Source organism: Rattus norvegicus, chromosome 4 (genome assembly GCF_021556685.1).
Source record: "Rattus norvegicus strain SHRSP/BbbUtx chromosome 4, alternate assembly SHRSP_T2T, whole genome shotgun sequence".
NCBI classification, from domain to species: domain Eukaryota; kingdom Metazoa; phylum Chordata; class Mammalia; order Rodentia; family Muridae; genus Rattus; species Rattus norvegicus.
In genome coordinates, this window is record NC_141537.1 from 173,105,387 (window position 1) to 173,120,015 (window position 14,629).

Consider the following 14,629-nt stretch of genomic DNA (forward strand, 5'->3'; position numbering starts at 1 on the left):
AGGCCGTGAGTTCTATCCCTTGCACCGCTAAACCAAAGAATTAACGACGTACTTTCATATTTGTCTGGCGTATCCCTGAGAAGCCAGAGTTAATATCAACACAGCTTGATACAGGGGAAAAAAATCCTTCCGTAACGGTGAAACTGACTTGCCTAATTAAAATCTGTTTACTGTTTCTGAAAGTAAATAAAAGCAAACTCATTCCTCTCCTAGCTCATCTACTAATAACCCAACAACTGTTTATCCAGCGACTACTTGCTCTGGGCTCATCCTCGTGTGTATATATTTGATCTTCTTGGTGTCTGAGCTTTCATTTAACCACCACGTCATTTATATTTACAAAGTGAGATTTGGATTCTTCTGGTGTATTACCGCCAGGAGTGCCAATAAAGGGAGCCATACTGTGCTCTAATAATCATGATTTTATTTGTATCACCGTGTACGGAGTTCGTATCATCCGACGGAATGACGGACTGTACCATTAAATTAGCACAGTTTTGCTGTGTTGCCTAGCAGAAGCTCACGCTTAATCCAAGAGGTTATTCAGCCCTATCCAATATGATTACTCTATAAATATTTGCCCAGGCTCAGCACCCGCCATTAGATCACTAATCACACAAAGGTTTGCTATCTTGAAGACCCCGAGGAGTGTCAGCAATTTGAGAAACAAAGCTAATTAGTTTTGATTTAGGGGATGGGAAGAGTTAGGAAGTGGAGGGCGAATCCAGGCCTGCAGCACTGTGGCTTTTTAGAGCACTCGTGAATGGGAAAATTTATTGTTGTTTGTACAGGAGTCTGAGGAGGAATGGGGAGACTGTTAGGTGAGAGCTGAGGACATGTGGTGTGGTGTGACAGTCAGTGACGGTAATTAACAAAGACTGGTGAGGCAGGATCAGGGCGGGTGGAAATGCTGCCTTAATAGTGCAGCGTGAAATAAACCCATGTCTAAGTAAAGAGCAAGTCGTCTGCTTCGTTTTCTTCTCATTTTTTTCCTGTGTGTTTATTTTTATGTTTATTTGGAAGACATTCTCAGTTAGCCCGGGTGGTCCTTGAACTCATTTTGTACACAAGGTTGAGACTGAACTCCTGTTCTTTCCAGTCTTTCCTTTGACACATTGGAATGGCATACCTGTGCCATCACCTGTTCTCTGCCAAGCTCCTGACTTCTCGTTCTAACCAGATCATTGTCCCTAACTCCAACCATAAGGAATTCTGGGTACAGCACCAGCATTGGCCCAGTAATGCTCATTTGGGAGGAGTGTAACAAAGGAGACCATTACCATTCCCTGGACACTGTCACCAGTCTCCTGGGACACTTGAGTTTGCCTGTTTTAGTCAAACATCTGCATCTTTTACAAACTGTCTGTCTTAGTCAGGGTTTGTATTCCTACACAAAAGATCATGACCGAGAAGCAAGGAAAGGGTTTGTTCAGCTTACACTTCCACATTGCTGGTCATCACCAAAGGAAGTCAGGACTGGAACTCAAGCAGGGCAGGAACATGAAGGTAGGGGCTGATGCGGAGGCCATGGAGGGTGCTGCCTACTGGCTTGCATCCCCTGGCTTGCTCAGCTTCCTTTCTTACAGAACCCAGGACTATCAGGCTAGGGACAGCACCACCCACAATGGGCTGGGCCCTCCCTTCTTGATCACTCATTGAGAAAATGCCTTACAGCTGGATCTCATGGAGGCATTTCCTCAAGGGAGGCTCCTTTTTCTATGGTGATTCCTGCTTCCATCAAGTTGACACACAAAACCAGCCAGTACTCTGTCATATATCACAATCCCACCCTGCCCCCCAACCTGGGGGAAAAACCAACAGCCAAACACCCTCACTTAGTGACAGTAATTGTTAATATTTACTGTCAAGTTGACTGAGATCTACAATCAAAATGAGACAAGGCTCTGGGCCTTCTGGGAAGAAGTGTCTGGATTATGTAGATTAGGTTAATGCTGGGGGTCGGGGGGGCGATGTTGGGCATGCAGAGGAGAGAGAGCTGCCCGAGCCATTCATCAAACTCCACACTGAAGATGCAGTGTGACCGTTGTCTTCTCGGGCTCCCGATGCCAGGTCACCTCCTTGCCACAATGGTTTGTACCTCCTTGCTGGGATGTACCTCAAACTCGGGGCCAAACTCAATGTTGCTGTACACTGTTTGGCATTTGATCACTGCATTAAGGAAAACAGTTAATAGAATAGCATACGACTTGATAAACGGCACAGATTAGCCTTTTCTAGCTTCTACGAGTCAATGCCTTTCTATGGAATGCTGGGTAGTCTGATTCAGTAAGGGGTAAAAATTCCTATCGGGTGAACCCCAAATTGTGACAAGCATTTTATTGCCCCTTACAATTATGTTCTCATTTAATTTAATACTGACAACATCATCGATATGGCTCTTTAGGTCCACTTATAGCGCAGGATGCAATAAATAGCCTGATTGGCTTCGGAAGTTAAGTGTTCCTGTTGCTCTTGTGAGGGACGAGGTGGCTCACGGTTGTCTGCGACTCCCATCCCAGACAGTCTGATGCCTGCGAATGGCCTCTGTAGGCACTGCACACACATGGTGCACATACATAGATGTAGCCAAAATGTTCACGAACATAAAATAAAAGAAGTCTAAAAAAACTAACCTGACCTCAGAGGTCAGTTTACCCAACTTCATTAGGAGCCAGGTTTCTGCAGTCGCAGTTGAAACCTTTGGTCACGGTTTCTTTTCTCTGGATCACTCTTCTCTTCTGGGAAGACATGACAGGAGAGATCTTCTGAATTTTCTGGTTATATAACTGTATGTATGTATGTATGTATGTATGTATGTATGTATGTATGTATACAGGTATATAGGTATTGTGTATAATTTCCCCCCTACTAGGAATAAACTCTATGGCCTCATACATATTAGATAGACCAGGATTCTCAATGGACACTGCTTTAGAAACTACTAGATTAGAAAATCTGTAGAGTTCATATAACTTTTAAAAATCTATGAATCTTGGCTCTCTGATACACAGACACACATACACACATACACAGAGAGAGAGAGAGAGAGAGAGAGAGAGAGAGAGAGACAGAGAGACAGACAGAGAGAGACAGAGAGACAGAGAGACAGAGAGAAAGAGAGACAGAGGCAGAGACAGAGAGATGGAGACAGAGAGAGACAGAGAGAAAGAGAGACAGAGACAGAGACAGAGACAGATAGAAAGAGAGAAGAGACAGATAGAAAAAGGGCAAGCAAGACAAGGAAGAGAAGGAGTGGGGAAAGCTTAGGAGAGGAAAAAAGAGGAGGGGAGGAGAGGAGAGGGGAAGGGGAAAGGGAAAGGAGCCAGAGAAGCCTGGACAACTTAGACCAAGACAATTTAGTTAGGTCAACGAGTGAGGAGGAGGAATTGCGATAAAAAAGTACGATTGCATAATTACTACCAGGTAAAAAGTGGAGGGGTAAAAAAGGATGTGCTGTCCTTGTTTTAAATGCAATCAATTACCTCATCATTACAATAACTCCACTACATAAGTACCACTGTCCTTGCTGGTCTACAGACTGGGAAAATGCAGGATGGAGAGGTCAAGCAACACAGAGCCATCCCCAGAAGTCAGGGGCAGCAGTGAGAGCCAACCCCGTCACCTGGTTGTTAAACCAGACCTTGAGAGAAAGGAGACTCACAGAGCACTGTGAGTTTTCACATCTTTTTGTTGAAGAGCTTGCTGTGGACCAAGACTGCCCCACGCCCCCATCCTTAAACCTGTTCCTACTTCTCCCCTTTGATGTTCATACGAGAGCCTGACTACCACCCCCGATTCTGCGAGTAATCCCATTTAGTGTAAGAGGCTCATACGAATTCCATTTAACTATTTTCAGAGATATCTACCTGATCAAATTGAAATAAATTCACATCCAGAAGGTCAGTATTATGCTTCCGGGGACAAATGCCTCCCACAAACCTGAAGGGAGATATGGCCTGGGACATAGCCTAGGGCAAAGGAGCAGAGAAGAGAAATGGGGGGAAAAAAGACCCAACATGATTTTTATAAACCTTGATTCAAACCCTGAAAGACACAATTACCAGAATGAATGTAACACTCTGAGTTTGGGTTCGATGTTCTCAGACCTGCCACATGCAATGTTCAAACACGCAGAGGGATGTGAGGCAGGAGGGAGCTAGACTCTAAGAGCCATCTCAGGGTGCAGATGGCTAACCTGATCTTTTATCAAAGGACCAACAGACTATCAGGCAGACCTGAGATAGCACCAGAGATGCTCTCCCGGGTTCCTAGGTGCAAAGACAAGCTTGCCTGTTTTTTGCTGCCAGATGAATGGCTACTTACTGGATGGTTTTGCGAACGTTTCATCTACTGACTAGAGAGACGAAGAAGGCTGGCTGTCCTCCACAATATTAAAACTAGAAATGAAGGAAGCTGATGTCCCCACTGACACCTACTCTCTATACCTTGACCAACCATGAATTTCTGCAGTCACCACCCACTACACCAAGAGACTCCTCTGACGAGGTCTGAGGGATTCACAAAGATAGAATTTAGCGGCCAGCTGAATACTATGTAAGATTATTGACAGGATAGTAGTAGATTCGCTTCTGTGACCTTGGATGTGGCCAGTCATGGGCCAGTCATGGGTTAGAACCACAGTGTCAGGCATGGTGTGTGCTTCCTTCTGCAGAACAGGCCTTAAATCTAGTCAGAAAGTAATTGGGTGCGCCATCATTCTTGTGGGACTATTGCATCTGGAGGTGTACACTGCCATTCTGGTCGTTACTGTGGTCCACAAAGTTCATAGTTGAATAGACCGTTGAGGGTGTTTCTTGGTTTCTTTCTTGTTTCTCTCTCTATATATATACCGCCCTTCCTTCCTCTTTCTTTCTCTCTCTTTCTTCCTTTCTTTCCTCCCTCCCTCCTTTCTTTTTCTTTCTTTTTTTCTTTCTCTTTCTTTCTTTCTTTCTTTCTTTCCTTCCTTCCTTCCTTCCTTCCTTCCTTTCTTTCTTCCTTCCTTCCTCCTCCTCCCCCTCTTATCTCTCTCTCTCTCTCTCTCTCTCTCTCTCTCTCTCTCTCTCTCTCTCTCTCTCTCTCTCTCTCTCTCTCTCTCTCCCCCAGCAGCCTATACAGCACCTTTCAGGACTTCAAAAATGAGGCAGCAGGGAAGGAACTGCCAAGTCAGTAACGTCTTGATTTCACCATGTCCTGTAGGCAATATGCAAGCTGTCCTCATACGTAGGGTTTTATCATAGGATTGTGGTGGGGCAACAAGAGCAATGGTGATAGCAGGTATGTTAGGGGCTCTCCAGGACACCTCTGACCAACCAACAACTCAAGGGAAAGCATCTTATTGTTTTATTTGGCAGCCTGTGGTTTCTGCGATGAGCATAAACCCCGGTGTAAGATAATTTCAGTTAACCCCTTTTATAGAAATATGCCTATTTAGAAATTTTATGAAATAGTAGGTTTTCATACAGTTTCTCCAAACATTACTAGTGATATAGCTATCCACAATGTCTTCTTCTGCCCTCTGCTCCCACTCCTTCCCCCACCTAAACTTTGTTTCTCATTATTCTCCCTTTCTCCACAACTTTATATTGTTTCAATCTCTTTAGTTAAGTTGTTGATTTCTCCTTGGTTTAACTCTGGTGGTTAAGATGTATCTAGAAATTAATTAATTTCCTTTAGTTTTTGAGATTAATGGGCTATAGATATTTTTAAGCATTCCCCTGTAATTCTCTGAATGTCTGAAGTGTATGTGGTAATGTTTTTCCATTCTCTAATTTCATATAGTTTGGGTCTCCCCTTTCTGTGGATGAATTCATCTAAGAGTCTGCTAATCCTATTCTTTGTACTAACCAACTGTAACAAACAATTCACTGGTTCTTTGCTTTTTATTTATTTTATGAATTATATACCTAATTGTATATATTTCTATGTCTCATAATTGACAACATATTACACATTGATTTACATGATATATACATATATTACATACATATATACACATTTGTATATTACATACATATATACACATTTGTATGTAATATATATTTAATGTATATTACATATACACAGATACACATATACAATTTCTTCTGACTTCCTGTTTCAGGGGGGTGGCAAGTTCTTATTTTTTAAAACACTGGAAGTTCGTCATTTTTTCAAACTTTTTCTGATTTTTAGGCGTAGGTATTGACGGTTATAAATTTCCCTCTAAGACTGCTTTTGTTGCATCCCTGAGCTTCGGGTGTGTGCATTTTCACTTTCATTTATTCTCACAAAATTCTTAATTTTCTTCTTTATTTCTTCTCTGACCGATTCATCAACCACTAGCATCCATGAGGTTGCTTAACTTCTCTAAGTTCTTGTGCTCTTGATGTCTAGCTTTAGTCCATCGTGGTAGGATAGGATAAATGAATTATTTCAGCTTCTCTGTATTTCTTGGGATTTGGTTCATATCTCGATATATGACCCATTTTAGAGACACTTCAAGGGATGCTTAACAGATTGTGCATCCTGTGCTGTTTGGTGGAATATTCTACAAATGTATATCAGGCTCATTTTGTGGCAGTTCTCTGTTTATCTTTGGGGGGCAGGTAACCTGTCTACTGAGATCACCCAATAGTATTTAGTTGGGCTTAATTTGTGTCTTGAAGTCTAGTAGTATGTTTTCTTATTAATGAAACTGGGTGTGACAAAGTTTGATAGTTATGTGTTTAGGATTCCAGTATCATATTGTTAATCGTTTTATTGACCAGAATGAAGTGTCTTTCTTTATGGTTTTTTTTTTTTCTGTTTAATTTTGATTCAAAGTTTATTTTGTCAGGTATTAGGATAGTGACACCTTTTGTTTTCTGGTTTCATTTGCCTGGGATTTCTTTCACTTTACGGTGGTTCTTATTCTTGACTAGAAGGTGTGTCGTTTGGCAGTGAGAAAGAGATGGATCTGGTGTCTTAACCTAGTCAACTAAGATGCATCTTTTGATTGAAGAGTCAATGCCACTTATATTTTTTGTTTTGTTTTGTTCAGAAACAGCTACATTTTTTAAAAAATTATCTTTTTTTTTATAACCCAGTCATTATCCCCCTTCATTCTGTTCTCCAACAGTTCCTCATCCCATTCCTCCTCCCCGATCTCCAAGAGGATGTCCCTACCCCACCCCCACCCCCCACACCCTGCCAGGCCTCCCCACTCCCTGGGGCCTCAAGCTGGGCTCTAGGGTTAGGTGCATCTTCTCCCCCCCACCCCCCCCCCCCCGAGGTCAGTGTAGGCAGTCCTCTGCTGTATATGTGTCAGAGGCCTCAGACCTGCTAGTGTATGCTGCCTCATTGGTGGATGTCACAGGTGTTTAAGGCCATTATTTAAAATGTATGTTGATGCTGTCTCTCTCTACCCCTCATGTTTTGCTCCCACTATTCTCTGAGGGCTGGTTTGGTACACATTACTTCTTTAGCCTGTTTGCGTCATGGGACGTTCATCTTTCTCCCTCAACTTTGGCAGATAGTTTTGCTGGGTAAAAGAGTCTGAGTCCACATCTGTAGTCTGTTAGAGTTCAAAGCCCTTCTGGCTTTCTTGGCTTCCACTGTGAGGTCGGCTGCTATTGTGATGGAGTTGTTTTTACTCTGTAAGGTGTGATGCTTTCCTTGCATTGTGCTTACCCTTTCTTTTCTTCTGTGGCTTTACCGTTCTAGCTATAAAATGATGCAAGGTACTTCTTTTCCAGACCTGTCTATTTGGCGTCCTGGGTGCGTGACTTCTGTATGGGGTTGTCATCTATGAGCCTATTGAAGATACAGTCTATGCCATTGATCTGAGATTATGATTTTCATGCATGTCTATAATTTACCATTCGGCCTTTTTCACAGGTCCCTGTATATTCTTTTCATGTATTTATTTATTTATTTTGCTTAATTTTCTTTGAGCAGTCCAGTGTTCTTTGTCTTGAAGTGCTAAGAGTCTGTCTTCTGCAAGACCCAGAGGAAGACTTTTGAGTGATTTTCTATCGAGTTACTGATTTTATTTCTAATCCCACCTTCATTCCAGCCTAAATTTTCTTTGATATTTGTGTATATTTATTGAATTCACTTTTCTAATCCCGAGGTTCTTCCTTCTTTCATTGAATGGCTTGCTTGTTTGTGCTTTCCTGGACTTTAATCTGGGGTTTATTTCTCTTCTCTTTAAGTTTATGCAGGGCTTTGTGACCTCATTAAACTCCTTCAATTTTTGATCATTTTAAAAATCGTTATTTGAAATTTTGAGTTTCTGAGGTTCGCCTTGGTTATTTCTCATTGTAGAACATTTCTATATCCCCGGCAGTCTTTGCACAGTTTCAGTTTGCCTCAGTCTTTTATATTTTTGATGGGTTCTGGGCAACTGGAGCTATTTCATTGGCTGTGTGTCTAATACGGGAGCTTCTTGCCCACATTTGCTGACTGTGAGTTTCATCTTAGGTCTTCTGTCTAAATGTGCTGTTTGAGGTCCTCAAGGAGAAGTGAGTAACTCACGGTCTTTCAAACAGCTGCTACCAAGTATTGGTTGGAGAGGCTGGAGTGATTCCAGTTTAATGGCAACTTATCTACTGTAGGGGTCCTAGGTAATAGCAAGTTTTCTTAAGTAAGGTCCAACAGCGGTTCCGGGTGAAGTTCCCAGTTGGGTCTGGGTGTGAAAGGGTGGTGGCAGGAAAGGCACAGGACCAGGCAGAGTCACCAAGAAAGCAAATGTCTATTGTGGAATTTTTTTAAACAGGTATGTGACACTACAAAGTTATTTAATCTCTGTTCTTCTGTTTCTCCGTCTATGAGTAGAAGATTATATTTGTCTCTAAATGTTATTTTGAGGCTCATAAGATGAATATGATAAGACGAAACCTGAGAGGGTAAAATGGATGTGCTTTAAATTTTTAAAGGCACTGGGGGAATAGAAATTATTTAAACCTATGTTCCTACGTGAGCCATCTTTGTCAGTGCTTAAAAGAAAAATGACATTTAATTTACATAAAATATATGTTCCTTCCTATAAATGTTTGTAATTTGGTGTTGTACTCCCAGGGTTTATAACATACTGGCAAATATGAGTATTTGATGCGTGAGAACAAATTTTAATTGAGTATAAATGTATAGTTCCATTAACAACAAAACAAACCTTCCTTGGCAGACTGGGAAGGTTCTGAATGACAGGAGTCAAACCAGTTCTCAATTTGGGGTTAATTATTCTCTGCTCGCCACCAAAACTCTTAATGCTACTTAATAATCTCAGCGCCTGTCATTTCTTTCTAGCACAGAGGCCGTTCCTTGGTTATTCTTGAAAATCTGTACTGTTGCTACGATGTTTCTTTTTCTAGAGAGAAACAGTCTTTCATTTCCCGGGCTGTCAAATGAGGAGCTTCCCAAGCACACACAGATTCACTCCATTATTGCACATCAAGAGCTCATGCCTGTAGCTTGAAAATAGAAATCTTTGGTGGAAGCGTTTGCCTGTTTGACAGCTCTGTTCTAAATTTTGAAACTCGTGGTACTGCAAAGTGCCTGTCTGACAATGGTGTACCAGAACTTAGTCGTGCAAAATAATTACTGTTCGCGGTTCCTTGGCTGAAGTCAATAACTCCCGGTGAAACACAACAGAATACACAGATCTAAGTTACTAAATCAAAACGGAGAAAAAGGAAAAACATTTAAACACGTTTGGCAGAGGAAAAGCCGGTCTGTATGAGATTTACCAAGCGATTTCTTTTTACCTATGGATAGTTCTAATCTAAGAGGACCTTTCTGATAGAAAAGATGGTCATTTCCATTAGTCCATTCTCGTAATTGTGGACAGTAATCTTATTGCTGTCAAAGAAACAGGTTATTACACAGAAATAAAAGCTGCGTGCTGCCTGCTTTCTGAATTTGAAATATTTTGTAAATTCAAATATTTGAGAGTCACCAGTATGTTGTTGTATATCGCATTTTTATATACATATTGCATTAATCAGTGTTCTGTGTAGTCATAGAACTTATGAAATGAAAATCTATCTACATGTTGATCTACCTGTATCTATCTATCTGTCTATCTATCTGTCTGTCTATCTATCTATCTATCTATCTATCTATCTATCTATCTATCTATCTATCTATCTCATATAAAGAGAAATTACTGGAATGACTTACAGTCTGCAGTCCAACTAAGCCAACATGGGCAGCTGTGAATGGAAAGTCCAAGAATTTAGCTGTTGCTCAGTCCCACAAGACTGGGTGATTCAGTTGGACTTCTGTATGAGCTGGAATCCAGAGAAGTAGGCTCCAATAGATGTGTTGGCAAAATGAGTGCAAGCAGGTGTAGAACAAACAACTCGTTCCCTCTTCCATTGTCCTTATGTAGACCTCTAGCAGAAGGTGTATCCCAGACTAAAAGTGTGCCTCAAAAATCTGGATTAAAAGTGTAGGATCTGGAATGGAAGTTTATGTCATCCCACCTCAAGAGCAGAATCAAAGGCATGCTGGCTTCTTGCCTCAAGATCTCAATCACAGGTGTTCCCTCCATCTCTGGATTGTAGTTCATTCCAGATATAGTTGAGTTTACAACTGAGAATAGCCAATAACGAACACACACACACACACACACACACACACACACACACACACTCATGTTTATAACTTGTATAACTAAAATTTATAATTTATAAATATATGTGTACATAGAGCCCTAATCTTATTTACTTATTTCAGTTTTACTTTTGGAGCCTGGAAACCCTAGCTGTTTCCCCCGCCCCCCAGATCCTTACTTAATACAGTACAAAAATCAGGAGTGCAGCAGGCCTTAGAAAAGTCAGTATTGATCCTGTAAATGGTGGTTCTGTATCGATGTTGCCTGAAGCCTTTGCCAGAGAATCCTGGCAAGACTGAATGGTGTTGCTTGATGGCTTGCATGAGGAGAGCAATCGCAGAACCCTCTGTAGTGGCCCTTTAGCATTTTCTCTCTTGAAATAGCCATTGGGGCTTTTCACCAACTCCTGTATGGCTGATTCGCCTGTATTCCCTTCTTTGCTTTCAACCCAAGGTCAAGGCGGCATGAGCTTTGATCAAGATGAAACCATTATGCTCACAGCTCATTGTTACCTTCTACACCGACTCTTAAAAGCTGCTCTTTGTGGTGTGGTTTGTATGTGATGAGATGTGCCCATTTTAAGTGTGCGAACCACCAAGTATCATAAATATATATCCCCACGGACCAAATGCTCTCATCTGCACCATTCTGGAAAGTTCACGATGCTCTGCTATGGGTCTGAATACTTGTGTCCCCCAAATCCATGTTGAAACTCAGTTCCTACTGTGCTGGTATTAAGAAGACAAGGCTTAGGGAAGCAATTAAATCAGAATGGAGTTGGTGCCTCTGTAAAAGAGGTTGGAGAGGGCTGCCTTGAGAATGACTGAGGCTCTGTTTTACAAGCAGTGCCCAGTCCTCATCGACACCAAATCTGCTTGGAATCAGGGCCTCAGACTTGCCAGTCTCCAGAACCGTAAAGTCCAGTTACCTCTAACTCCACACCCCTAAAGCCTTTTATCATAAGAACAGACACATTCTTTATTCCCAGCCAGTCTCCACTCTTTCTAATAAAAACAGCCACTTTCTCGTTTCTATTATTCTAAATTAGGTTTCTTAAAAAAACAAGCTTCCATGTAAATGAAGCCATATGGTTTGTGCTTGGTCTTCTTTTGTTTAGCATGATAATGAGTTTGAATGGTGCCGCCACGTGACCAGTAGTTTACTGCTTTCTCTTATGTTACAGTCAGTAGAATGTTGTGTGAATAAAGCCTAATTAGTTTTCCCATTCCTCTGCTCATGGATTGTTCTTGGATATCTTTCTTTGTGGCCATTCTCACTTCTCAGGTTACTATCTAGGAATAGTCTTGCTGGGATAAGACATTTGTTAATATTTATGAGAAACTTTGAGACAGTTTTCCCAGATGCACGGTACTCAATAAGACTTCAATATTCTCTGCCACGTTGTGTCTAATTGTGACTGTCTTTGCACTTTCCCCTCTTTTAATGCATAGAGAGTTAAGCTTTGGACGGTATGCACAATTCAAAAGAGTAAATTATGAAATCCAGGAAAAGTGTTTCTCTCAGGCCACTGGTCATAACAAGCAGGGAATGTAGAGCAGGATAAAACAGGTGTGCACGACTAAAGAATGACTGTCCCTCTGCATGCTTTATCTGCCACAGTCACATTCACGTACACACACACAAACACACACACACATACACACAACACACACATCACACACACATCATACACACCACACACACACCACACACACACACACACATACCACACACACACACCACACACGCCACACACACACATATACACAACACACACCACACACACACACACACATACCACACACACACACCACACACGCCACACACACACACATATACACAACACACACCACACACACACACATACCACACACACACACCACACACACCACACACACACATATACACAACACACACCACACACACACACACACATACCACACACACACACCACACACACCACACACACATATACACCACACACACACACCACACACACACATACCACACACACACCACACACACCACACACACACATATACACCACACACACACACCACACATACCACACACACACTACATACCACACAAACACACACACACATCCCCCCAATACATACATACCACACACATACTACACACACATACACACACACACACACCACACAAACACACAGGCACACACCACACACACACCACAATACACACACACACACGCACACGCACACACACACCACACACGCCACACACACACACATACCACACACACACACCACACACAACACACCACACACACACATACCACACACACACCACACACCACACACACACATATACACCACACACACCACACACACACACACATACCACACACACACAACACACACACATATACACCACACACACACACACCACACACACACACACACACATACCACACACACACCACACACACACATATACACCACACACACACACCACACATACCACACACACACCACATACCACACAAACACACACACACATTTCTCCTTATTTCCATTCTCCAATACATACACACACCACACACACACTACACACACATACACACACACATCCCCCCAATACATACACACCACACACATACTACACACACACACACACACACACATACACACCACACAACAAACACACAGGCACACACCACAACACACACACACACAAACACACACACACACACACATCTCTCATAGTCTTGTCTGATGAGACCACACCAGGCAGAATCAATTAGAACATTGTTAAATTCTACAGAAGGCTTAGAATGGACTTGCTTTAAGTTTGGAACCAAACACCCTACTTGGTGTTCTGCAATGAGTTACAGAGAGTTTTACAGTCTTAAAGCAAGACCAACAGTCTTAGCTTTGTACCTCAGACTACCGCAGGCATCGAGGCAGCCTGCTAACACTCCAGTTGATGTCAGGCAGATCTAGCTCTTTGGAGGCACCTGTAGAAACGTTTGGGAGAATAAGTCAACTGATGGATTTTGATTTTTATATTCCTGGTGACTAGCGACATGAAGTGCTTTTTAATGCACATTTTAGCCAGGTATATCTTTTCTCTGGTGAAGTGTCTGTTCAAATGTTTTGCTAATTTCCTGTTTAAGTAGTATGTTTTTGTTTATTGATAATTGTCATGAGCTTTATTTTGCATGCACTTTCTTTGTCAAATTGAAAGTGTTTTCTGTGGCTGCTCACATGACCTCTCCTGATGAGCACATTGTAATTTTCATAAAACCTAATGATCACTGTTTATGACCTTTTGCAGTTTTAGGTGTGAAGGAAGCTTTCTGGGTCCTGTGCATAGCATGTTTGCCTGTACAACATTATGAAGTCAACTTGTGGGGTTTTAAAGACAGTTTATAAGTATTATGATACATTTGTGTTTAATCGTCTCTGTGGTGTGAGGTATTTGCTTTCCAAATGGCTATTCAGTCTGTGCCACTTCTCCACTTTGTCCAGATTTCTCGTTTCTCCACGAAATTGCTTCAGTGTGGGGCATTTGTTAAAAATCAATCATCCAAATACTGTGGTTTGATGTCTGGACTCTGGTCTGTTCCTTTGACCCGTTTATCCATCCTCATGCTCTCCCATGTTCTCTTGTCTGGTTTCAGTTTGCTCTTGGTGGACACTTTTCCCTTCTTGTGGGTCTTTTTTTTTTTTTTTTTTTTTGGAGCTGGGGACCGAACCCAGGACCTTGTGCTTGTTAGGCAAGCACTCTACCACTGAGCTAAATCCCCAACCCCTCTTGTGGGTCTTATAAATCAGATTGAATATCAGTGTTCATACATTAACCAGGAACAACGACAATAACAACAACAACAATAACAAAAACAAACAAAAAAACAGCCTTTAAATGGCTTTTGGCATATAAAGTATACTGTAGACTGGCGGCATGGCTCAGTGGTAGAACATCTACCTAGCATGCACAAAGCCGTGGGTCTGATCCTCAGTACTGCCTAATGAGCACATTCTAATTCTATAGAATCGTTTGCACATTTAGACTGCTGCTTGCACTCAT